At 46.2% G+C, this 26,175-nt stretch overlaps 3 non-coding genes across 3 annotated transcripts; 1 reads left to right on the top strand and 2 right to left on the bottom strand.

The window, feature by feature from the left end:
- Positions 1–298: 298 nt before the first annotated feature.
- On the bottom strand, positions 299–370 carry trnat-cgu (transfer RNA threonine (anticodon CGU)). The gene has a single exon. It is a non-coding gene; the product is annotated as a tRNA-Thr (tRNA).
- A 16,606-nt stretch (positions 371–16,976) lies between these two features.
- Positions 16,977–17,067, bottom strand: trnar-ucu (transfer RNA arginine (anticodon UCU)). Its single transcript is given in 2 exon segments — positions 16,977–17,012; positions 17,031–17,067. It is a non-coding gene; the product is annotated as a tRNA-Arg (tRNA).
- Positions 17,068–21,627: 4,560 nt separating this feature from the next.
- On the top strand, positions 21,628–21,716 carry trnap-ugg (transfer RNA proline (anticodon UGG)). Its single transcript is given in 2 exon segments — positions 21,628–21,663; positions 21,681–21,716. It is a non-coding gene; the product is annotated as a tRNA-Pro (tRNA).
- Positions 21,717–26,175: the final 4,459 nt, after the last annotated feature.

Raw genomic sequence — 26,175 nt, 5'->3', positions numbered from 1 at the left:
TGACATGGAAAATCTAACAGGGCAATGGGGGAAAGGACAGGAGTGTGGGATGTGGGATTAATAGAATAGCTCTGTTCAATATCCGGCATATACACAGTAATAAGGTTCAGTGCTTGGACCTCAGATATTTTCACTCTATCAATGGCAGAGAAGGCTGGAGGAACCATGTGGCTACTCCTCACGTTCTTCCCCGTGTCCAGGATAAAGTGTAACATGACACTGATTTCCAGATGGCCAAAACAAATGCAACAGACATCTTTTGTGGAAACATCACATTTAAAGTGAGAAACTAATCAAAAGGCACAAACGGGGATTGAACCCGTGCCTTTCAATCTACGAGACTGACACCTTACCACTTGGCCACCATGCCTTTTGTTAACGAACACCTGAGGCTCCAGAGGAGGATTTGTGATTCTTTTTCAATTTGGTTGAAACAGCATCGAGAAACATGCACAGAAATAAAGAGGGATTGTGGAATGGGTAACAGATCAGCCTCATTTACATCATCAGCATCATGAAATCTTCATTGAGACGTTCCATTCCCATCCTCAGCTTTTCTCACATCTGTACAATAATATAAGAGTGGACATTGGGTTGTTACTGGGCAGATTATATAAATAGACTATGTGCATCATCACAGGAAGTGATGTAATATAATCTGTACGGCACCTCATGGAGAGTTGCAGATGAAACCTTCAATGCAAGATGTGTAGAGTAAACTCAGGTTATTTTAACCGTCAGATTCTTATAAATTCTGTACTACGCCTTGACAGATATCAGAATATTATATGGGGGCCACAGTAAACCAAAGCGAAGATGGAGAAATCTTTGCCTGTACCTTTGAAAAGGTCACTGCACTGAACCAAGCCGACGAGTGGCCGAGTTGGTTCCAGAGGTTTGCAAGGTATCGTACTGCATCGGGTCGCGTGCAGAAGCCAGACATGGAGCAGGTCAGTACACTATTGTCTGCAATGAAGGGATTGTGCAGGCAACATCCTCATGAAGAACAGACGGCAACATGTGAAGAAGTTATTAAGGCACTGAAGACCTATTTTAATTGAGGAAAAAAATGTCATCGTGGAGCCAAAGTTAAAACGCTGCATTTGCTGACAACGCAACCACCAGGTGACGCTGTACTAGCACATGCGCAAATGCAGCCTCTTCCACTGAAACGTCACTGTCTGTGACATTCAGGCAGCTGCCAGGATTAAAGATGGAGCTACTCAATTTATCACAGAAAACAACTTCGACCCAAAAATCCCCTCAAAGGTTGCCATCGCCGCCTCCGTCCCACCCCCAACAGTCCCCCGCTCCTTCTTGTGCATTCGCCAGTTATATAGTACCAAGTCATCTTAATTCACCTAAAGCGAATTATTTTCGGAGCAGTGACTGTCGTTTCATAAGCAAATATGGCACATATCTACACAATGGACATGTTTTGGTTGATACTCGGAGAAAGTTGCGCTGTTTGAAGTCTCATCAGAAGGACAGCACCTCTGACAGTGCTGCACACCCTCTGTAATTCAGTGAGGTTTCATGGAGTCATAGAGTTATACTGCACAGAAACAGGCCCTTCGGTCATCATGTCCGTGCCGGCCATCAAGTACCTATCTATTCTAATTCCATTTTCCAGCACGTGGCCGTAGCCTTGTATTCTGTGGCGTTTTGAGTGCTCATCTAGATACTTCTTAAATGTTGTGAGGGTTCCTGCCTCTACCACTCCTTCAGGCAGTGTGTTCCAGATTCCAACCACCCTCGAATTGAAACATTTTTTCCTCAAATCCCCGCTAAACAGTGCCATCCCATTCTCCGGACGATCATTCCCCGCTCCCCCCCATCCCACTCTCTGACTGCTCACTCCCCGCTTCATCCACCACCACCCCCATCCTGCTCTCTGGCCGCTCACACTCCAGGCCATGGGCTCTGCCGCTTCCCTCCTCTCGGCCACTCGCTCCAACATTGCCCCATCACCTCTCGAGGCTCGCCTTGCTTTATCGGGTGGTGCGGTGAAGAATGATCGAATGTTGGAGCGAGAGGCCGAGAGGAGGGAAGCAGCATGGCTTAGAGCTAGTGTCCGGAGGGACGTGGGGGGGAAGCGGGGCGTGAGTGGACGGAGAGAGGGCAGTGCGAGGGTGGGGGGGGTAGCAAGCGGCCGGAAGGCGGGGGAGCAGGGTAGCGAGGAGCGGGCAGCGAGCGGCCTGGAGTGAGTGGCTGAAAGGGGGGAGAGAGTTTTCCCGCGCATGCGCCACTTCGTCCTGGAAGACGTAGGCTGAGCATGCGCAGCATCTCAGAGCGCAGGAGACTGTTTGTGCATGTGCGAGCTTGGAGCGCTCTGATGACGTCGGCTGGCTGCTGCATTGTCAGGAATCACTTTGAATTTAATAAGCGTACAAAACAGAAAGGGGAGAGTATTCATTCATTTATCAATGACTTGTCCAAACTCACGGATGTTTGTGAATACGGCAACATAAGAGAAGAGCTGAATGGAGACAGGATTGTGTTCGGGGTATTAGACAACACCCTTTCAGATCATCTGCAGTCCAGGGCTGATCTCACATTAACGAAAGAGTTTCAATTGAGCAGACAAACAGAGGTTAGAAAGTTTAACCAATCCGTTGTTCGAGGGGACAGGGAGAGTCTGATCTCGAGAGTTGCAGACTCAATTGAATTTGTTAAGAAAACAAAAGGAAAAATTAGTGGTAAAAGAGAAGAAAGACGGGAAGAGCATCTAGTGGTAGCTGCAACCAATTGCAGTAGGTGTAGCAGAGAGAGACACAAGTGGGAAAACTGCCTCGCCAAAGAAGCTGAGTGTTTTTCCTGCAGAAAGTTGGGACACTTTCAGTCAGTGTGTGGCAGTAAAATACCAGCACTGAATATAATTAAAGGGAAATCCCCAGACAGCAAAAACATTAATGAAGTACAGGATATCCAAAGTGTGGAAATACATTTTTTAGGTGAAATCCAGGAAATAAAATGAGAGTTGCTGGACGACAGAAATTCTGAAATATTTTAAGATAGAGGTAGATAGATTCTTGATAAACAAGGGGGTGAAAGGTTATCGGGGGCAGGTGGGAATGTGGAGTTGAGGTTGCAATCAGATCAGCCATGATCTTATTGAATGGTGGAGCAGGCTCGAGGAGCCGAGTGGTCTACTCCTGCTCCTAATTGGTATGTTTGTATGTAAGAAAACATGTTCTAGATACAATGAGAACTATCATTTGTTTGGAAATGGATTTGAACCCTTTTATCAAAAGGTTATAGAGCTTTACTTTTTCTACAATTAACAGGCAAATCCTTGTGGAGTTGAGATTGACAGAAACAATGGGCTGGATTCTATAGAGCCCTCGACGTCGAGATCTGTGGTGGGGGTGGGGTGGGGGCCGCCTGAAGATGGCCCCGGATGAGACCCGCCACGGACCTCAACGCCGGCAGGGCCTGGCTCGATATTGACTGCGACGGCGAGGCCTTGTGGGAGACCTCCACCGCTCGGCAACGGGACCACAAACCTGCATTAATTATTATCCCATCACTTCCTGATGTTCCGCTGCGATCTTCAGCCCAGTGGCCGGCACTGCCGTGCCTTCGGAGCCCCACCTGGGCAAATGAGGTGCAACACTGGTGGGGAGGGGGGGAGAAGGTAAGTTTCTCAGTGTGGGGGTGGGGGGACGGAGTCAAATTAATGTCATGGGTGTAGGGGATGGTGGGAAGGGTTATAGTTTACAGTTTGTGCAGTTTTGGGCGGAAGGTCAGATGGTAAAGGTAGGTTTTGGGAGGGAAGGGCAAATAATTAATTTAACTGTTATTGGGGGGATGGGAGAGAGGCAAAAACAATGTATTTATTTCATTTAATTTAATCTTCCTTTAAATATTTTCCAAAAGGACTAACAGCCCTTTAAAAATGGCTGACACTCCAGTACAGTACTAAGGCAGTGCTGCACTATCAGAAATGCTGTTTTTCAGGTGAGACAGAAAACTGAGGATCCCTCTGCCCTCTCACGTGGATGTTAAAGGTACCATGGCACTATTTCAGAGAATAGAAGGGGAATTATTTCTGGGATGCTGGTCATTGTTTAACCCTGAATCAACATCACTTCAAAACAGATTATCTCGTTTTTATCACGTTGTTGTTTCTGGGAGCTTGCTGTGCGCACATTGGCCACCATGTTTCCTACATGACTACAGTGACTACACTTGGAAAGTCCTTCATTGGCTGTAAAAGGCTTTGCAATGTCCTGTGGTCGTGAAATGCAAGTCTTGCTTTTTCCATTGTTATCAGTGTCATTGTGATCAAAAGATCGGATTCGTGAACACAAAGTTTGAATCAATTTTGATTAAAATAATGTAAAAGCATCTATATTCTTGCACTGTACTTAATAATCTCCATCTTCCTATCCTTACAGAGTGCAATGTCATCGACCCTGAAATTGATTCCACAATCTCATAGAATCTTAGACTCATAGAAAGTTTAAGGCACAGAAAGAGGCCACTTGGCCCTCAGACAATTTCAGCCCAGTTCTGATGAAAGGTCACAGACCACAAACGTTAACTCTGTTTCTCTCTCCACAGATGCTGCCAGACCTGCTGAGTATTTCCAGCATTTTCTGTTTTTATTTCAGATTTCCAGCATCTGCAGTATTTTGCTTCTGTGTTAATTTGAAAGTTAAAACTGAACCACCTGTCTACAATTCACACTGGGGTCTCCCATGAAATGATTCTGTATAATATTGATATAATGAATACAGATTCCGACACAGAGCTTCCTGTGGGGAATTGGGGAGATGAAAACCAGCAGACTCTGCAGGGATTTCCACTGGGAGCACAAATTCACAAAATCTACCTTTTATATATCGATTCATTTTGATTGTCCTTCTGGAAAATTATTTTGCAACAATTTAAACATCAACCCACAGCTCCATGACTGGGCCAATGATGAGGTCATCCTTTGACACGTCATGTGACAGCTGGAGCCACAAGACATCAGAACCAGATTTGTGACTGGATTAAAACCCGGAATCCTGTCCCAATGGCTTTTCAAATAAAGCTGTTGCTGTTTGAAAACACAGCAGTTAAAATTTCTGCCTGACCATGAGGGGAGCTAGGGAGAAATTTACAAAACTCAATCCTTCAACAAAATAGTTCAAAAATCATTCATATCGAAATCATGTGAGGATTCATATGCAGTAGAGAAACAAGCAGAATACAGAAAGTACAGAGGAGAGCCTGAAAAAGGAAATGAGATCAGCAAGAGAATGTATGAGAAAAGATTAGCAGGTCACATAACTGGGAACACTGAAGTCTTTTACCAACATATGGACAGTCAATGAAAGGGTGGGTCAATTAGGAGATCCTATGGAGGCAGAGGGTGTGGCTGAGGCACTAATTAAGTATCACAAAATAAGCGGATGCTGCAAATGTCACAGTAAAGGAGGAGGAAGTGAAGAAATTGGACAGGATGGAAATAGATAAAGAGGAGACAATTACAAGGTTGGCAGCACTCACAGTAGAAAAGTCACCCAATTTGAATGGGCTGCATCCTGGGTTGCTGAGGGAAGTAAGGGTGGAAATATCAAAGACTCGAACCACAATCTTTCAATCCTCCTTAAATATGGGAATGTTGCCAGAGGACTGGAGGATGCAGGTAAGCTTGGGTAGTTCGATCTTAGTTTAATTTGACCATTTTTATAATGTATCCATTGTAATAACTAACAAGGTCAAGAAAGCCATTTTATAATTAACACATGACCAAAGGAGCCATTTTGTGTTCAGTACTAATGTGCCGTGTAGAGGACACTATTAGTGCTTAAACATGAGCACAACACGGGAAGAAACGGTTACCGATTATAAGCTCTCACTCAATTGGTGCAGAGTATGAGCACCAGGGGTTACTTCTGACAGTTGAAGAGATCATCGCATCTCATTGGATAGCTACCACCCACTCCAAGCTGGGCAGCACCCAGTCAGTTAGGTGCTGTGAAGCCACGACCTGCTTGCTTCAATGGGTGCTTGGAGCTTAGAGAGTCATCTCTCAACAGGCGGATCGATAATCAATGCACCAAGAAAAACAAGCTCAACAAAGAAGACACCAGTCCTTTGCATCACAAGCTGGAATGTAAGGACCATGTGTCCTGGCCTTACTGACACCCTTCTGCAGGTTGATGACACACACAAGACAGCTGTGATCGACGAGGAACTCACAAGGCTCAATGTGGACATTGCTGAGCTGCAAGAAACTAGACTCGTTCAAAGTGGATCCCTCAAAGAGAAACACTACACCTTCTTCTGGCAGGGGAATGCCCAAGAGGCAACTCGTGAGCATGGAGTGGTTTTCACAGTAAAAAACACGCCACTTGAGATGAGTGAACAACCCACAGTAGGCTCAGAGAGACTTCTTACTCTTCACTTGTCAACAAGCGTGGGCCCAGTTAATCTCATGTGCATCTATGTCCCGACACTCACCTCCACCCCAGATGTCAAGGATCAATTCTATGTGACACTTGATACTGCCATCAGTAGAATTCCCAGCACTGAGGGACTGTACCTTCTAGGAGACTTTAACACAAGCTTGGGTACTGACTACACAGCTTTGCCAATGTGCATAGAGCACCAGGGGATTGGCAAGATGAATGAAAATGGACAGAGGTTGCTGGAGCTATGCTGTCACCATGGTTTCTGTGTGATGAGCAGCTACTTCCAAGTCAAGCTGTGCCACAAGGTGTCCTGGAGACATCTGAGATCACGCCACTGGCACCAGCTGGACCTTATCATCACCAGACATACCACCCTCAGCAGTGTCCTCATCACTCACAGCTATCACAGCGCTGACTGTGACACTGACCACTCCCTGGTGTGTAACAAGGTCAGGCTTCAGCCAAGGAAGCTTCATCCATCCAAGAAGAACGTCGTCCTCAGATCAACACTTGGCGAACCACTGATCCAGAAAGGACCCAGGAGTTCCTCAACATCCTCGATCAGGCTCTTTCAGACAACAATGCTCAAGGTCTCAGTGCGGTGTCAAAGTGGAATCATCTGTTAACAATCAGATGGAAAGGTGAGTGGAGCATTACCTTAAACTCTACATAACGGAGAATATTGTCATTGAAGTGGCTCTCAGTGCCATTTCAGACTTCCCTGTCATGGAGGAGCTGGACAGTGACCCCACCATAGTGGAGCTCAACAAAGCCATTGACCATCTTGCCAGTGGTAAAGCCCCGGGAAATGATGGTATTCCACCTGGAATCATCAAAAGTGGAAAAGCGGCTCTACTGCAGCATCTCCATGAACTTCTGTGTCTCTGTTGGAAGGAAAGATCTGCACCTCAAAACATGCGTGATGCAAACATTGTCACCTTGTACAACAATAAGGGGGAATCGCAGTGACTGCAGCAAATAGCGAGGCATCTCCTTGCTCGGTATTGTGGGGAAGGTCTTTGCTCGCATTGCTCTGACCAGATTGCAGACCCTGGCATCACACATCTATCCTGAGTCTCAGTGCAGCTTCAGAGCTGGTAGATCGACAGTCGACATGATTGTCTCACTTCGGCAGTTACAGGAGAAGTACTGTGAACAGTACAGACCACTCTACATTGTCTTTACATATGAACATACGAATTAGGAGCAGGAGTGGACCACTCGTCCCTTCGAGCCTGCTTCACCATTCAATAAGCTCATGGCTGAACTGATTACTCCACATTTCCATCTACCTCCGATAACCTTTCACCCCCTTGCAGATAAAGAATCCATCCATCTCTCCCTTAAAAATATTCAAAGACTCTGCTTCCACCGCCTTTTGAGGAAGAAAATTCCAAAGACTCACGACCCACTGAGGGGGAAAATTGCTCCTCATCTCTGTCTTAAATGGGTGACCCCTTATTTTTAAACAGTGACCCCTAGCTCTAGATTCTCCCACAAGGGGAAACATCCTTTCCACATCCACCCTGTCAAAACCCCTCAGGATCTTGTATGTTTCAATCATGTCGCCTCTTTCTCTTCTAAACTCTAGTGGATACGAACCTAGCCTGTCCAATCTTTCCTCGTAAGACAGCCCACCCATTCTATGTATTAGTCTAGTAAACCTTCTCTGTACTACCTCCAATGTATTTACATCCTTCCATAAATAAGGAGACCAGTACTGTACTCAGTATTGCAGAAGAGGTCTCACCAATGTCCTATATAGCTGAAGCATAACCTCCCTACTATTGTATTCAATTCCCCTGGCGATAAATGATAACATTCTATTAGCTTTCCTAATTACGTGCTGTATCTGCAGACTAACCTTTTGCGATTCGTGCACTAGGACACCCAGATCCCTCTGCATCTCAGATCTCTGCAATCTCTCACCATTTAGATAATATGCTTTTTTATTCTTCCTGCCAAAGTGGACAATTTCCCACTTTCCCACATTATACTCCATTTGCCAGGTCTTTGCCCAGTCACTTAACCTATCTATATCCCTTTGTCCGCCCCCTTATGTCCTCTTCACAACCTACTTTCCGACCTATCTTTGTCATCAGCAAATTTAGCAACCATACTTTTGGTCCCTTCATCAAAGTCATTTCGAAAATTGTAGAAGGTTGAGGCCCCAGCACAGATCCCTGTGGACCACTCGTTACTTCTTGCCAACCAGAAAATGACCCATTTATGCTGACTCTCTGTTTCCTGTTCGCTAGCCAATCTTCTATCCATGCCAATATGTTACCCCTGACACCATGAGCTTTTATTTTCTGCAATAACCTTTGATATGTCACCTTATCCTTCTGGAAATCGAAGTACAATACATCCACAGGTTCCCCTTTATCCACAGCACATGTAACTCCCTCAAAGAACTCCAATAAATTGGTTAAACATGATTTCCCTTTCACAAAACCATGTTGACTCTGCCTGGTTACCTTAATGTTTTCTAAATGCCCTGCTACAACATCTTCAGTAATCGCTCCTAACATTTTCCCTAAGACAGATGTTAAGCTAACCGGCCTGTCGTTTCCTGCTTTCTGTCTCCCTCCCTTTTTGAATAAATGAATTACATTCGCTACTTTCCAATCTAACAGAACCTTCCCGAAGCGAGGGAATTTTGGAAAATTAAAACCAGCGCATCAACTATCTCACTAGCCACTTCAGGACCTGGCGACTTGTCAGCCCGCAGCTCCAACAATTTGTTTAGTACCACTTCCCTGGTGATTGTAATTTTCTTGAGTTCCACCCTCCCTTCCATTTCCTGACTTGCAGCTAATACTGGGATGTTATTTGTATCCTCAATAGTGAAGACCAATCCAAAGTATCTGTTCAATTCATCTGCCATCTCTTAATTATCCATTATTAATTCCCCAGACACACTTTCCATAGGACCAACACTCACTTTGTTAACTCTTTTCTTTTTAAAATATCTATCCAAACTCTTACTAGTTGTCTTTATATTTCTTGCTAGCTTTCTCTCGTACTCTAATTTTACCTTCCTTATCAATCTTTTAGTCATTCTTTGCTGTTTTTTATATTCTGTCCAATCTTCTGACCTGCCTCCCACCTTTGCACAATTATAGGCATTTTCTTTAAGTTCGATAGTATCTTTAACTGTTTTCATTAAACATGGATGGTGAGTCCCACCTTTGGAATTTTTCTTTCTCGTTGAAATGTATCTATTCTGTGTATTCTGAAATTTTCCTTAAATGTCTGCCACTGCATCTCGATTGACCTATCCCTTAACCTAATTTGCCAGTTCACTTTAGCTAGCTCTGCTTTCATGCCCTTATAATTGCCCTTATTTAAGTTTAAAATACTAGTCTGGGACCCACTCTTCTCTCCCTCAAACTGAATGTAAAATTCAATCATATTATGATCGCTACTACCTAGGGGCACCTTAACTATGAGGTCATTAATTAATCCTATCTCATTGCACAATGTCAGGTCTAGTATAGCCTGCTCTCAGGTTGGCTACAGAACTTATTTTTCCAACAAATTATCCCAACAACATTCTGTGGACTCCTCATCTAGGCTACCTCTGCCCATCAGAATTTTCCAGTCTATACGGATATCAAAATGCACCATAATTATTGCTGTACCTTTCTGACAAGCTGCCATTCTTTCTTTTTTTATACCCCATCCTGCAGTGTGGTTAATGTTAGGTGGCCTGTACACCACTCCCACAAGTGACTTCTTGCCTGTATTATTTCTCATCTCAACTCAAACTGCTTCTACATCGTTATCTCCTGAACTTAGGTCATCCCTCTCTATTGCGCTAATACCATCATTAATTAACAGAGTTACCCCACCACGGTTTCCAAGCTTCCTGTCCTTCCTAAATGCCATGGAACCTCCAATATTCACATCCCAATCGATGACGCCCTGCAGCCAGATCTCTGTAATGACTATCAGATCGCACTTATTTATTCTATTTGTGCTCTCAGTTCATCTGTTTTGTTTCGAATGCTCCATGCATTCAGATACAGAGCATTTAGTTTTGTCCTTTTATTATTTTTGTAACCTCGAGCCTTATCTGTTGATTTACTCTTAGATTTGTCTGCTCTGTCCCTTCCTGTCACAGTCTGTTTATCATTTCCCATATTTATACCTTTCTCTCTTGCCTTGTCTCTCCTCCTTGATTCACCATATCTTCCCAAATTTGATCCCTTGCCCCCACTATTCAGTTTAAAACTGTCTCTACTTCCCTCGTTATGTGGCTCGCTAGAACACCGGCACCAGCACGGTTCAGGTGTACACCATCCCAACGGTACAGCCACCACTTTCCCCAGTACTGGTGCCAATGTCCCACGAACCAGAACCCACTACTACCACACCAGTCTTTGAGCCACGCATTAATTTCTCTAATCTTATTTGTCCTATGCCAATTTGCACATGGCTCAGGTAATAATCCAGAGATGATTAACTTTGAGGTTCTGCTACTTAATTTGCTGCCCAGTTCCTCATACTGACTTTGCAGAACCTCTAACCTTGTCCTGCCTATGTCATTGGTACCGACATGGACCACGACGACTGGATCCTCCCCCTCCCATTGTATGTTACTCTCCAGCCCTGAGCAGACGTCCTGAATCCTGGCACCGGCAGGCAACACAGCCGTCTGGACTCTTGCTCTTTGCTGCAGAGAACAGTGTCAATCAACTTTACTATACTGTCCCCTACTACCACTACATTCCTTTTTTCTCACTCTTTGAGCCGCAAACTTTTTTTTTTATTTCCAAAATATACTTTATTCATAAAAACCTATAACAATTACATTGCCAAACAGTTTAAAACAGCATCAAAAAATACAAACATTTCAAGGGAGATCAGTTTCCTTCAATACTGTCATGAGTTTCTTCCCAACCCTTCCGTTTCACAATTGTCATGTCAATTACAGTTCTACATTTACAGCAATTGAGAATATTAACGATACAGTTCGAGGGGTTTCCCATGGATCCAACCCCTCAGTCCTGCTTGGTGGGGGAACCTTACACTGTGGTCTTTCCCCATTGAGCCTTTGCTGCGGCTGCCCCAAGCTTTAGTGCGTCCCTCAGCACGTAGTCCTGGACCTTGGAATGTGCCAGTCTGCAACATTCGGTGGTGGACAACTCTTTGCGCTGGAAGACCAGCAAGTTTCGGGCAGACCAAAGGGCGTCTTTCACCGAATTGATAGTCCTCCAGCAGCAGTTGATGTTTGTCTCGGTGTGCGTCCCTGGGAACAGCCCGCCGAGCACAGACTCCTGTGTTACAGAGCTGCTTGGGATGAACCTTGACAAAAACCACTGCATCTCTTTCCACACCTGCTTTGCAAAGGCACATTCCAGGAGGAGGTGGGCGACCGTCTCTTCCCCACCACAGCCAATGCGGGGGCACTGTGCGGAGGGGGCGAGACTTCGGGTGTGCGTGAAGGATCTGACGGGGAGGGCCCTTCTCACCACCAGCCAAGCTACGTCTTGGTGCTTGTTTGAAAGTTCTGGTGATGAGGCATTCCACCAAATGACTTTGACGGTCTGCTCGGGGAACCATCCGACATGATCCACCGTTTCCTTTTCCCGTAGGGCCTTGAGGACATTCCGTGCAGACCACTGCCTGATGGACCGGTGGTCAAAGGTGTTTTCCCGTAGAAACTGCTCCACGAAGGATAGGTGGTACGGCACCGCCCAACTGCATGGAGCGTTCCGCGGCAATGTGACCGGGCCCATCCTTCGCAACACCGGGGACAGATAGAACCTCAGCACGTAGTGACACTTGGAGTTTGCGTACTGGGGATCTACACACAGCTTGATGCAGCCGCACACGAAGGTGGTCATCAGGATGAGGGCTACGTTGGGTACATTTTTCCCGCCCTTGTCCAGAGATTTGAACATCGTGTCCCTCCGGACCCGGTCCATTTTAGATCCCCAGATGAAGCGGTAAATGGCTCGGGTGACTGCCACGGCGCAGGAGTGGGGTATGGGCCAGACCTGCGCCACGTAGAGCAACAACGTGAGCGCCTCGCACCCGATGACCAGGTTCTTACCCACAATGGAGAGAGATCGCTGCCCCCACATGCCCAACTTTTGTCGTACCTAGGCTACTCGCTCCTCCCATGTTTTGGTGCACGCCCCGGCCCTTCCGAACCATATCCCCAGCACCTTCAGGTAGTCTGACCTGACGGTGAAGGGGACAAAGGATCGGTCAGCCCAGTTGCCAAAGAACATGGCCTCGCTCTTGCCGTGGTTAACTTTGGCTCCCGAGGCCAGTTCGAACTGGTCGCAGATACTCATCAGTCTGCGCACGGACAGCGGATCCAAGCAGAAAACGGCGACGTCATCCATGTACAGGGAGGTTTTGACCTGAGTGCCTCCGCTGCCTGGGATTGTCACCCCTCTTATGCTCGCATCCTTCCTAATATACTCAGCAAAGGGTTCAATACAGCAAACAAACAAGACCGGGGTCAGAGGGCAGCCCTGTCTGACTCAAGATTTGATCGGGAAACTTTCAGATTCCCACCCGTTGATTGAGACTGCGCTACTGATGTTTGTGTAGAGCAGATGGATCCAATTGCAGATTCTCTCCCCAAACCCCATTTTGGAAAGCACGTCCATCATGTAGGTGTGCGATATCCTGTCAAAAGCCTTCTCCTGGTCCAGGCTGATGAGGCAGGTGTCCACCCTCCTGTCCCGTACGTAGGCGATCGTATCCTTGAGTAGCGCGAGACTATCAGAGATCTTCCTGCCGGGTACAGTACAGGTCTGATCGGGGTGAATCACCAACTCCAGAGCAGACTTGACTCGACTGGCTATGACTTTGGACAGAATCTTGTAGTCGATGTTAAGCAGTGAGATGAGCCGCTAATTTCTGATTTCTGCCCTCTACCCCTTCTGCTTGTAAATGAGGGTGATGATGCCTTTTCTCATGGATTCTGACATGCTGCCGGCCAGGAGCATACTCTCGTATACTTCCAGCAGGTCCGGGCCGACCCAGTCCCACAGGGCCGAGTACAACTCGACCGGTAAGCCGTCGCTCCCGGGAGTTTTACTCGTCTCGAAAGACTCGACGGCCTTTGTCAGTTCGTCCAGAGTTAGCGGCTTGTCCAGTCTCTCCCTCCTGCTGTCGTCTAAGACCTCTGTGATAGATGACAGGAAGGACTGGGAGGCTCTGCTGTCTGTGGGCTTCGCGTCATACAGCCCAGCATAAAAGGATTTCCTGATCCTTAGTATGTCGGACTGCGAAGACGTTACCGAGCCATCTTCTTCCTTCAGGCTGCTGATAACAGAGCTCTCTCTGTGTACCTTTTGGAAGAAGTAACGCGAGCACGTCTCATCCTGCTCGATGGAGCGGACTCTGGACCGGAAGATGATCTTGGAGGCCTCCTTGGCAAAGAACGAGGCCTGCTGGCTCTTCACCTCTTGGAGGTCCTCCTTGACCTCGACCCCCATTGACTGCAACCGGAGTAGATTTTGCATAATATTCTGGAGTCGGGACACTTCCCTCTGTCTCTCTCTCGCCTTCTGAACACCTTTGTGGATGAAGAACCTCTTGATGTTCTCCTTAATCGCTTCCCACCAGTGAACTGGAGACTCAAAGAGGGGTTTCACGGTCCTCCAACCATTGTAATCCCTTTTGAGTTCCTCAACGTTCTCTGGGGTCAGCAGTGTCGCATTGAACTTCCACGTCCCTCTGCCAACCCGCTGGTCGTCCTGTAAGTGACAGTCGGCCTGTAAGAGGCAGTGGTCGGAGAAGAACACCGGCTTGACGTCGGTGGATCCAACCGTGACAGCACGGGACACAAACAGGAAGTCAATCCTGGAACGGGCAGACCCGTCCGATCTTGACCATGTGTATCTGCGCTGCGCTCCGTCTGCAGGTTTGCTGAAGACGTCGTGCAGTTTGGCATCTTTAACTGTTTCTATTAGGAATCTGGACGTAGCGTCCAGTTTGCTGTCGTCACTGCCGGATCGTCCAGCCGCATCGATGATGCAGTTGAAGTCACCGCCTAGGATGACCGGCCTGGACGTCGCCAGCAGCAGTGGGAGCTCCTGGAAGACGGTCAGCCGCTCGCTGCGTTGTACCGGGGCGTACACGTTGATCAACCGGAGCGGAGCGTTGTTGTACATCACGTCTGCTACGAGGAGGCGGCCGCCCACCACCTCCTTAACTTCGGAGATGGTGAAGTTACCTCCCCGCAGCAGAATACCCAGGCCGGAGGAACGGCAGTCATTACCCCCCGACCAGATCGATGGCCCATGGGACCACCATCGCGACCACTGCCTGAAGGTGTTGAGGTGTGGTATTCCACACTCCTGCAGAAACAGTAGGTCAGCTTTGACCTTGGCAAGGTAATCCAAGGTTGAAACACATCGCGTAGTAGATTTAATGCTACGCACATTAATGGAAGCAATTCGTACACCCATTTTTTACTAAAAATTAGTTGTTGCTTCCCATACCATTTGTCCTCGCTAGTCCCAGTCCTTCCCCTTCGGGATGTTCCTGCATACCCATCGTATGCGCAAGCAGTTTCACGTTGGTTGGGCTCAGACACCCCTCATGATTTTTCATGCAGGGTTTGTGCCGCTCGGGTGACATCGGGCGGGGTCTTGTAGGCAGAGAGGATTGGGTTGTCCTCAGCTGCTTCCATCTGTTCCTCCTCGAAAACATCACAGCTCCCGGTCTCCAGGAGCTCAGGTGCGCCAGACGTGTCTTTGCTCCCGGTGTCCCGGAGCTGAGATGCGTTGGCCACGTCGTTACGTGTGGGGCATTGGGGTTGGGGCACGCCGGGCCCATCACAGCTTCCAGTGCCCGGGGGCTGGGATGCTCTATCATCCATCTCGGAGTTCTGCCGCCTCTTTTGAAGGGGCTGTCGCTCCAGCATTTCCCCGTCCAGTGAAGAGGAGTTGTTGCAGTCTGATTCAGAAGAGAGCCTCCTCTTGCCACTGGTTTGGGTGGTGGCTTTGGGATGTTTTTTCTTTGTGGTTTTCCTCTGGAGCACTTGCCACTGACCTGTTTGTCCATCTGCTGCCTCCTCCTCCATTGATTCTGTCTGTGGAGGAGGGGTTTCCGGGCGCTGGATAGGTGCTGGGTCGTTGGTTTCAGCTGCCTCCCCTTCCTTCTCAGGTTGAAGTTCCTCGCTGCGGAGAAGGTTGCTGGTCTCCTTTCGAACAGCGGACGCCTTCGTCGAACCTTCTCCCGGCCTTTCCTTGGACCTTGCCGCCTGAGCATAGCTGAGGCAACGTTTGGGGCAGGGCTTGTAGAGATGGCCTGCCGCACCGCACAAGTTGCAACACTTAGTCTGCTTACAGTCCTTGGTCTGATGGCCTTCCTCCTTGCAGTTCTTGCAAACAACCGTGCTGCAGTTGGCTGCCATGTGACCAGATTTGCCACAGGTGCGGCAAACTCTGGGCTGCCCAGCGTAGATCAAGAAGCCTCGACTTCCCCCGATAGCGAAGCTGGAAGGAGGGTGGATGATGGCTCCACTGGGATCTACCTTCAAGGTCACCTTGACCTGCCGCTTGCTGGTCCAGATCCCAAAGGGGTCCTTGACATCAGTGCTGCTGCCGGCCACCTCGACGTACCTGGCGAGAAAGGTGAGTACATCCACCACCGGAACATGGGGGTTGTAGAGGTGAATCGTCACCACCCTGTCCCGTTGTGACGGAAGCGTGAAGAGCGGCTCCGCTGTGAGGATCGACAGTGGCGCCCGGTCCCCTTTCACCTTGAACGCCTTCAGAAACTTGATGCATCCCGCCACGTTCCGGAACGTCACGTCGAAGTATCCACTGCTGGGGAAATCCTGCAGGCAGAAGACGTCCGTCGCTTGAAATCCGCAGCAATCGAAGAGAAATTTCTTGATGAAGAAGGTGCGATCGACCGGTGCATCTCCTTCCTTGTCCTTCACGACCACCCGAACAGTGTTGCGCACTCCCTGGCCCGAAACTCGAAAATTGGTTATAGCCATTTTACTCAAAGTTCCCCCAGGATCAATCAAATAAGCACTGATAAGAACAGATACTACACTTGCTGCAGATGTGTTTGCTCTGGATCACACTGGCATCCAGGAGCTCCCACATGCTGCAGCTGTGACACATCACCTGTCCTGTCATCCTTAACGTGTTTCAATTAACTACTTAATTATTTTATTCAATTGTTTATTTTATTGTATATTTTATTAAGCTTACTACTAGTTTGTTTACTATTTTAAACATTAGGACTAAAATGGACCTTAATCACTTGCCAGATACTCATCTAACATGCAGCTTTTTCCAAACCAATCAACTACCTGCTTGCCTGTGATGTCACAGCTTACCAGATCCTCACCAAACAGCTCCTTCCACTGCACCGAAGCAAGAACCAAATCCTGGAAACTCACCCCAGCGTCTCTCTGTTTCCCTGCTCTCACTCTCCATTGTGATTTCACTCCTTGATTTTTTTGCCCCAGCTCCGCTCCTGCCGTGCTCCTCTCTCTCTCGCTCTGTCTCTGAGTCGGTGCTTTTGACACACTTGTTAACTCTCTGTTCCGTTGTGCTCTTCTGTCTCTGGTCCAAAATCTGACTCTGGTGGGATTTGAATCCACAACCTTTGAATGCCTTCTTTATCATTATTTAGAAGTCCAACACGCTATCCATTGCGCCACAGAGCCACGCATATTTTGAATGACATCACCAAGGCCTTTGATCTTGTCAGCAGAGACTGACTCTTCAAACTGCGATGGAAACTCGGCTGCCCTCCTGAACTCTTGGGCATCATCTCTTCTTTCCACGAGAACATGCACAGTTCCATCAGTTACAATGGAGCAACATCAGACACTTTCAAGATCAGCAGTGGGGTAAAGCAGGGCTGCGCGCTGGCGCCAACTCTCTTCGGAACAGAGGAACATAGGAGTAGGCCATTCAGCCCATCGAGCCTGATGATCATGGCTGATCATCTACCTCTATCTGCCCCTTTCCCGTGCTATCCCCATATCCCTTGATGTCATGAGTATCAAGATTTCTAACAATTTCTGTCTTGAACATGCTCAATGATTGAACTGCCACAGCTCTCTGGGGTAGAGAATTCCAATGATTCACCACCGTCTGAGTGTAGAAATTCAACCCTATCTCAGTTTTAAATGGCCTACTCCTTATTCTGAGACTTGGTCCCCTGATTTTAGACTCACCAACCAGGGCAAACATCCTATCTACATCCACACTGTCACACCCTGTAAGAATTTTATCAGTTTCAATGAGATCACCTCTCATTCATCGAAACTTTAAGGAATACAGGCCTAGTTTCAGTCCCACCATCCCAGGGATTAGTCTGGTGACCCTCTGTTTCACTCCCTCTATGGCAAGTATATCCTTCCTTAGATGAGGAGACCAAACTATACACAATACTCCAGCGCGGTTTCACCAAGGCTCTATACAATTGCAACAAGACATTTTTACTCCCGTACTCAAGACCCCTCGTGTGAAGGCCAACATACCATTTGCCTTCCTAATTGATTGCTGCACCTGCACAAGAGCTTTTAGTGTCTCATGAACAAGGACACCCAGGTCCCTTTGGACATCAACACTTCCCAACCTCTCACCATTTAAGAAATACTCTGTCTTTCTGTTTATTCCACCAAAGTGGAAGTGGAGGGGTTTCCGGTATCGAGGCTTCTTGGTCTACGCTGGGCAGCCCAGAGTTTGCCGCACCTGTGGCAAATCTGGTCACATGGCAGCCAACTGCACTTATTCACTCTTATTCACATTATATTCCATCTGCCATGTTCCTTCCCATTCACTTAGCCTCTCCAGGTTCCCTGGAAGCCTCTCTGCATCCTTCTCACAGATCACACTTCACCTAGCTTTGTGTCATCTGCAAACTTGGAAATATTACATTTAATCCCCACATCCAAATCATTTATTTCGGTTGTTAACAGCTGTGGCTCCAACACTGATCCTTGCAGTACCCCAATAGTAACAGCCTGCCATCCTGAGGAGGACCCGTGATTCCTGCTCTCTGTTTTTGGTCTGTTAACCAATTCTCAATCCACACCAGTATATTATCCCCAATCCTATGTGCTCTAATTTTGTTTACTCACCTCCTGTGTGGGACATTACCAAAGCATCCACTGGTTCTCCTTTATCTGTTCTACAGGTAACATCCTCAAAAAACTCAACGGGTTTTTTCAAGCCTGTTTTCCTTTTCATAAATCTATGTTGACTCTGCCCAATCATATCATTATTTTCTAACTGTCTAGTTATCACATCCTTTATAATTGGTCTATTCTTCTCCATGCTGCTATTGTACACTTTCAGTGACTCAGATGGGGGTGTTCACCTGTATATCAGAGCTGACGACAAGCTGTTCATCTTGGCAAGACTCCACTTGGACGTAGAGACTTGGACGTAGAGACTCCACTTTCCATCAACATTGACAACCTCACTTTGGAGGTTGTCAACAGTTCACATACCTTGGATCAACAATCACCAGCAATCTGTCCCTTGATGCTGAAATCAGCACCAGGATTGCCAATGCTGCAGCTGTCATGTCAAAGTTGAGAAGACGGGTGTGAACCGACAGCAAACTGACCGAAAATACAAAACTCCATGTGTACCAGGCTTGTGTTCTCAGCACCCTCCTTTATAGTAGAGAAGCATCAACAACTTATACAAGCCAAGAAAAGCAGCTGAACAGCTTCCACCTCCACTGCCTCAGATGGATATTGGGCATCTCCTGGCAGGACAGTGTGCCGAATGAGGAAGTACAGCAGCGTGCAGGGATCCGCAGCATGTTTGCCCTCTTGAGTCAGAGGCGGCTCTGTTGACTGGGCCAAATGAATGACAGTCACATTGCCAAATACATGCTCTGTGGTGAGCTTGCTATAAGCACAAGACCAACAGGTCAGGGAAAAAATCAAGTCATTTGGAGAGGTTTGAGTTAATTCAGGAGAGTGGGCATGGATTTATAAATGGAAGTTCATGCTTGATGAATCTAACTGCATTTTTTGATAAACTATCTGAGAAAGTTGATGAAGGGAATGCAGTGGATGTTGTTTATATGGATTTTACAAAAGCATTTTATAAAGTACCACATAAAAGGGTGGTTAACAAAATTGAGGTTCATGGATTAGGAGGGTCAGTGTCCATTTGGATAGGAAATTGGTTTAAGGACAGAAAACAGCGAGTCATATGAAATGGTTCTTGGTCAGACCGGAGGATAGTCGACAGTGGTGTTCCCCAAGGGTCAGTGCTAGAACCATTGCTTTTTTTTGCTACAGATTAATGACTTGGATCTTGGAATATCGAGTAGAATCTCAAAATATGCCGATGACACCAAACTTGGAGGAGTGGCAAACAGTGAGGATGATATGAACTGCCTGAAACAGGATAGTTATCGGCGAGTAGGATGGGCAGACAGGTGGCAGATGGAATTTAATAGTGACAAGTGTGAGGTGATGCATTTTAGCAGAAGTAATAGGGAGAGGCAATATATACTCAATGCTACAGTTCTGAAGAGTGTGCTGGAATAGAGGGACCTGGAGTACATGTCCATCATTCTTTGAAGTTGGCAAGACATATTGCGAGAGTGGTTAGCAAAGCATGTGGGATCTTGGGCTTTATAAATAGAGACATTGAGTACAAAAGCAGGGTTGTTATGCTGAACTCTGGTTCGGCCCCAATTGGAGTGTTGCATCCAGATCTGCTCACCAATCTTTCGAAAGGATGTGCGGATTCTTGAGAGGATGCAGAGGAGATTTACCAGAATAGTTCCAGGGATGGAGGGTTTTAGTTTCAAGGTTAGGTTAGAAAAACAGGGTTTTTTTCTGCCTGTATCAAAGGAGATTGAGGGGAGAATGGATAGAGGTGTCGAAGGCTATGACAGTTTTAGATAAGTTGGCAAGGAAAAATTGTTCCCATTAACTATTGGTACAAGGACTAGGGGATTCAGATTGAAGGTTTTGGACAAGACACGCAGGGGGAATGTGCGGAAGAGCTTTTTTACACAGTGATTGGTAATGATCTGTAACTCGCTGCCCCCGAGGGCGGAGGAAGTGGAGACAATTGTTGGTTACAAAAGGAATTTCGATGGGCATTTGAAGGAAATAAATTTACAGGGCTAGGGGGATCGAGCAGACGAGTGGGACTGAATGGATCGCTCCATGGAGAGCTGGCCTGTACTCGATGGGGCGAATGGCCTCCTTCTATACCACAAATGACCCAATGACTCGATGAGTCTATGTCACTCTCAGAATTAAGACAACAGAGTGACAGATTTAACACAACATTATAACATATGTTTGGTTTGACAAATTCAATAATAACTCGTCTCCACTCCTAGTATTTCTAAATCCCACACATTCACTATAATGTGAACAATTATTTCCTGTTGTGTCTCTCTCACATTTGTAAACTTCACTATATTGGAGTGAGATGACATCTACTGGCGGGAAGCAAGAACTGCAATCAAGCAGCAGAAACTCCACAGTCTGTCAGGGTTAAAGAAACATTGCAATATGAGGAAATAGTGAAGGGGTTTGATCGGGTTGATGGAAACATGATTCCACTTGTGGTATCGTATGAAGCAAGGGCCGGAAATATAAAATTGTCATTAATAAAAGAAATGAGGAATTCATGAAAAATGCATTTGCTTAGAGAATGGTTATAGAGATATACAGCACTGATATAGGCCCTTTGGCCCACTGAGTCTGCGCTGACCATCAACCACCCATTTATACTAATCCTATGTTGACCCAGAATTCCCTACCACATCCCCACATTTCTCCTATCACCTACCCTGGGGCCAATTTACAACAGTCAATTTATCTATCAACCCACAAGTCTTTCGTTGTGGGAGGAAACCAGAGTACCTTGTGGAAGCCCACATAAACAACTTGCAAACTCCACACAGGCAGTATACAGAACTGAATTGGGGTCATTGAAGTTGTGAAGCTACAGAGCTCACCACTGCACCACCCTTAGAATGTGGATAGAGTAAAAAGTGAGATTGGATGGACAGAAGTAGTCTGAAAAGATGGCTCAAACAAAAGGTGAAAATCCTGAAATGTTAACTCTGTTTCTCTCTCCACAGATGCTGTCAGAGGTGCTGAGTATTTCCAGCACTTTCTGTTTTTATTTCAGCTTTGTAGGATATTGTTTTGATCTGAAAAAAATGCATGATCGGCTGTGGGTGCCAGTGAAATTCCACAGGAGCGAATAAAAACTAAGCCAACGGTGGCTCGTTGGTCTAGGGGTATGATTCTCGCTTTGGGTATATAAGTGATTAATATGTGAGAGGTCCTGGGTTCAAATCCCAGATGAGCCCTTCTCTGTTGCCATTTTTAGTTTAAGGTCATCGATTGCTTTCAGCCTTCCAGAAAGCGGAATCGATTTCCAAACTGAGCCTGCTTGAGGACCGGGGAACTGGATTCAAAGAGCTTGTCGACAAAATTGAAATGAACAAAATATACAGATTGTCAAGTGGGAATATAAGGTTGCAACAGTAACGAAAGGCCTACTCGGGTCAGCAAATGAAACCCGACCCAAGCCTGACAGCACCACATCTGACCTGGTCCGAGTCCTTTCATTTTTTTCCCGTGCCCGAACTGACCACCAGAATGTTCAGTTAAACTTGCTTCCGTTTTTCACTTTTTAAGCTTGTGCAGGTAAGGCAACAAAAACTGTAACTGGACTTGAAAGGTTGTTTAAATGTGCATTAAGATTAGAGCTACGTACCGGAGGTGATGAGCTGAAGATTGTTACCATAGACGTTAGTGATTGTGAGGTCACTAGTTAAAGAGAAAGTCATGGAGTTGTGCCCAGACAGGTTGTCCCACACTGTATTGATTAAAATATTGCCCGAAGGCTAGAAAATATCATTATACATTCCCTAGACTCCTGCTTTACAGGTTGAAATACTTTCTGCAAGTTTATCCAGAGAGCAGGTGAGATGCAGAGACCAGGAAGGTCTTGAGTGATTAATTATTATAAAATATACATTCTTATATTAAAGAGATTGTGCTCTACCTTCGATGGAATCGCTCACTGCAGACTAGTGCGGAGTGTTTCCCGCCTTGACGTGCTGGCTGTCACTGGATCTTGAGTCCAGGCCTCTGGATTACTGGTCCAGTAATCTTTGAAATTTCTCCCTTGATCTAATATTTTAATCTGGTAAGTCAGATTTTACAAAAAAAAATTAAATGATTTAAGACTGCTTCATGTTCAGCAGTGCCAAATGAATAAAGAAATTCAAATATATTCAAAATTATATATCAACTATTAAATACTAATGCCCAGCTTTGAATACAAAAAATGCCTCTAATTGTGTTCTGGTCTGGAATGGAATTCTTCAGTGTTCCTGTTTAGCTTGGATTGACTCATTGATTTTCTTGTTTTTCACTTTGTCGATGCCTTTGAATAATTGTGGATCCTTCTTCAGTGTGTCTTCTTTCACCAGGTAGTTCTGACCTCTGATGATGTTGATCGTAATCAGCTTCAATTTGCTGATAGTTTTGGAAGTGAGCAGATTTCCTTTGCTTGAGTTTACAACATGGAACTTAGTCTGACGTGTGGACCCATGGGAGGATTTGAAAGCTGCCCTTGCATACAGTTGCCTCCATCCAAACAGAGGTACAGTAGAAGTGACATATTCAGTTCAGTCTGTCGATCATGGGACTTTTAATCTCAGGGTTGTGAGTTTGAGCGCCATTTAGTTTTTCAATTTTTTAGGCTTCATTAGCAGAGAGTACAAGGAGTGTTTGAAATGAAATTCAACAACAGTATGAGAAACGCTCTCTTTCATTCGGGACTCTTAACTCTCTGCAGCATCTCGCTGTGAAAGATTGAACTTTATCTCATTTCCTTTTCAGCTGGGAGTCAGTGCGGCTCAGTGGGACTTCTGGCTGTCTCCCACCTCACAATCCATCAGTGCTGAGAAAGCAATGGGAAATATTACTCATGGCTGAGTAAGCAGAGGACACCGATTTAAGGTGAATGGGAAAAGAACCAAAGGCAACATGAGGAAAAACCTTTTTTATGCAGCAAATGGTTAAGATCTGATATGTACTGCCTGAGAGTGTGACGGAGGAAGATTCAACCATAGCTTTCAAAAGGATATATGATAATTATCTGAAGGGAAAAAAAAATCAGGTTTTCATGGAATACATGAGGATGTGGCATGAGCTGAGTTGCTTGTGCAGAGAGGCAGCACAAGCACGATGAGCTGAAACCTCCTTTTGTGCTGTAAGTATTCTGTGATCTATGATTCTATACAAAGTGAAACCAACACTCACATCTGAGAAACTGACAGGTACAGTGTAAACCCCACACTAACAAACCAGCAAATGCCAGGGACAGAGTAAAACCAACAGTCCTAGACAAGAAACTGACAGATACTGTGTGAAACACAAAAATCACTTATCAGGATTTGGCAGTTAATGTGTAAAAACCTCTCTTCAATATCCATACTGCAAGGTACAAAGAAAATTAGGTCCAAACCCAGGCTCATACTTCGAAGACTGAGAGATAAAGAGCAAAACACAGACTCACCTACAAGAGGCTGACAAGTACAGAGAATAAAATAGAGGGGGTGCAGATTAAAAACACATGCATGTAACGGATACTGATAGGGATAGAATCAAACCCTTTCTCACACATGACACGAAAATTGGTGGTGTCGCAAATAGTGAGGAGGAAAGCCTTAGATTACAGGCCAATATAGATCGTCCGAGGCAGAGAATATAAGAGCAGGGAGGTTATGACGGAGCTGTATAGAATGCTAGTTAGGCCACAGCTGGAGTACTGTGTACTGTTCTGGGCACCACACTATAGGAAGGATGTGATTGCACTGGAGAGGGTGCAGAAGAGAGTCACCAGGATGTTGCCTGGGCTGGAGCATTTCAGCTATGAAGAGAGACTGAAAAGGCTAGGGTTGTTTTCCTTAGAGCAGAGAAGGCTGAGGGGAGATAAGATTGAGGTTTACAAAATTATGAGGGGCATTGATGGGTTAGGTAGGAAGAAACATTTTACCTTAGCGGAGGGGTCAATAACCAGGTGGCATAGATTTAAGGTAAGGGGCAGGAGGTTTAGATGGGATTTGAGGAAAAAAATTTTACCCAGAGGGTGGTTGGAATCTGGAACGCACTCCCTGAAGAGGTGGTAGAGGCCGGAACCCTCACAACATTTAAGAAGTATTTAGATGAGCACTTGAAATGCTATAGCATACAAGGCTGCGGGCCAAATACTGGAAAATGGGATTAGAATAGTTAGGTGCTTGATGGCCAGCACAGACACAATGGGCTGAAGGGCCTGTTTCTGTGCTGTATAACTCTATGACTTTATATCAGAAACTGATAGATCTGGACAAAAGCTGATGTTCACATAAAGTTGTTGACAGATATGTGGTGAAACTCACATTTTTTTTTATTTCCAAAATATACTATATTCATAAAAATCTGTAAAAATTACATTCCCAAACAGTTTAAAACAGCATCAAGTCAAAGAATACAAACAGTGCAAAGGTGATCAGTTACCCTCTGTACAATCATGGGTTGCCTCACAACCCTTCCATTTCATTGTCATGCCATATACATTTTTCCATTTACAGCACACAAAATTTCTCCCATACAGTTCGAGGGGTTTCCCATGGATCCAGCCCCTCAGTTCAGCTTGGTGGGGGGACCTTACACTGTGGTCTTTCCCCATTGAGCCTTTTCTGCGGCTGCCCCAAGCTTTAGTGCGTCCCTCAGCACGTAGTCCTGGACCTTGGAATGTGCCAGTCTGCAACATTCGGTGGTGGACAACTCTTTTCGCTGGAAGACCAGCAAGTTTCGGGCAGACCAAAGGGCGTCTTTCACCGAATTGATAGTCCTCCAGCAGCAGTTGATGTTTGTCTCGGTGTGCGTCCCTGGGAATAGCCCGTAGAGCACAGACTCCTGTGCTACAGAGTTGCTTGGGATGAACATCGACAAAAACCACTGCATCTCTTTCCACAAAGTTAACTCACATAGCAATAGCAGAAACAGTCACAAACCAAAAACTGAAACATACAGAGTGAAAACCCACATTCTCATACCAGAAATTCACGGCTACAAAGTGAAGCTGACTCTCTCCTCCCAGGCACTGACAGGTACAAAAGAAAACACGAACTAACATACCAGGAAATGAAATGTAGGAAATAAAACCTGATTATCATGTCAGAGATTGGCATTAATGACAGTTGTGGTACCCAGAATGCTCTGCGCTCCAGAATTTGCCTTGTCTCTGATGAGGAGCAGGCGCGGTAGTGGCTGACCTCCATCTGCAGCTGGAGCGGAATATTCACAAAGTGCAGGGAGACCGCGCCCGTAGCGGGTGCACACAGCTGGAGCAGGGCGTCAAAGCCACAATAGGATGGAACAATCCCGTTTGTGTCCCTGCGGGTGGCGATGAAGCTTTTCCCTGTGAGGCGTCCCGAAACTGCCCGCCAGCAAGGTCAACTGGTCAGAGAGCGTCTGTAAATGGATAGGAATTGGGGATTGGGCAGGGAGCGTCTCTAAATGAATAAGATTTGGGGACTGGGCAAGGAGCGTCTGTAAATGGATAAGAATTGGGGATTTGGCAGGGAGCGTTTTTTTATCCGTTCGTGGGATGTGGGCGTCGCTGGCTCGATCTCAGCGACAGTAATGTGTCCAGTTCTGGGCACCAGGTTTCAGAAAGGACATCAAAGCTTTTGAGACAGTTCGGAGGAGATTTACGAGAATGATACCAGAGATGAGGGGTTTCAGTTCTCTGGACAGGGTGGTGAA

This window comes from Heterodontus francisci, unplaced genomic scaffold (assembly GCF_036365525.1).
Source record: "Heterodontus francisci isolate sHetFra1 unplaced genomic scaffold, sHetFra1.hap1 HAP1_SCAFFOLD_184, whole genome shotgun sequence".
In the NCBI taxonomy this organism is placed as follows: Eukaryota; Metazoa; Chordata; class Chondrichthyes; order Heterodontiformes; family Heterodontidae; genus Heterodontus; species Heterodontus francisci.
This window is presented reverse-complemented; position numbering and strand designations above follow the sequence as displayed.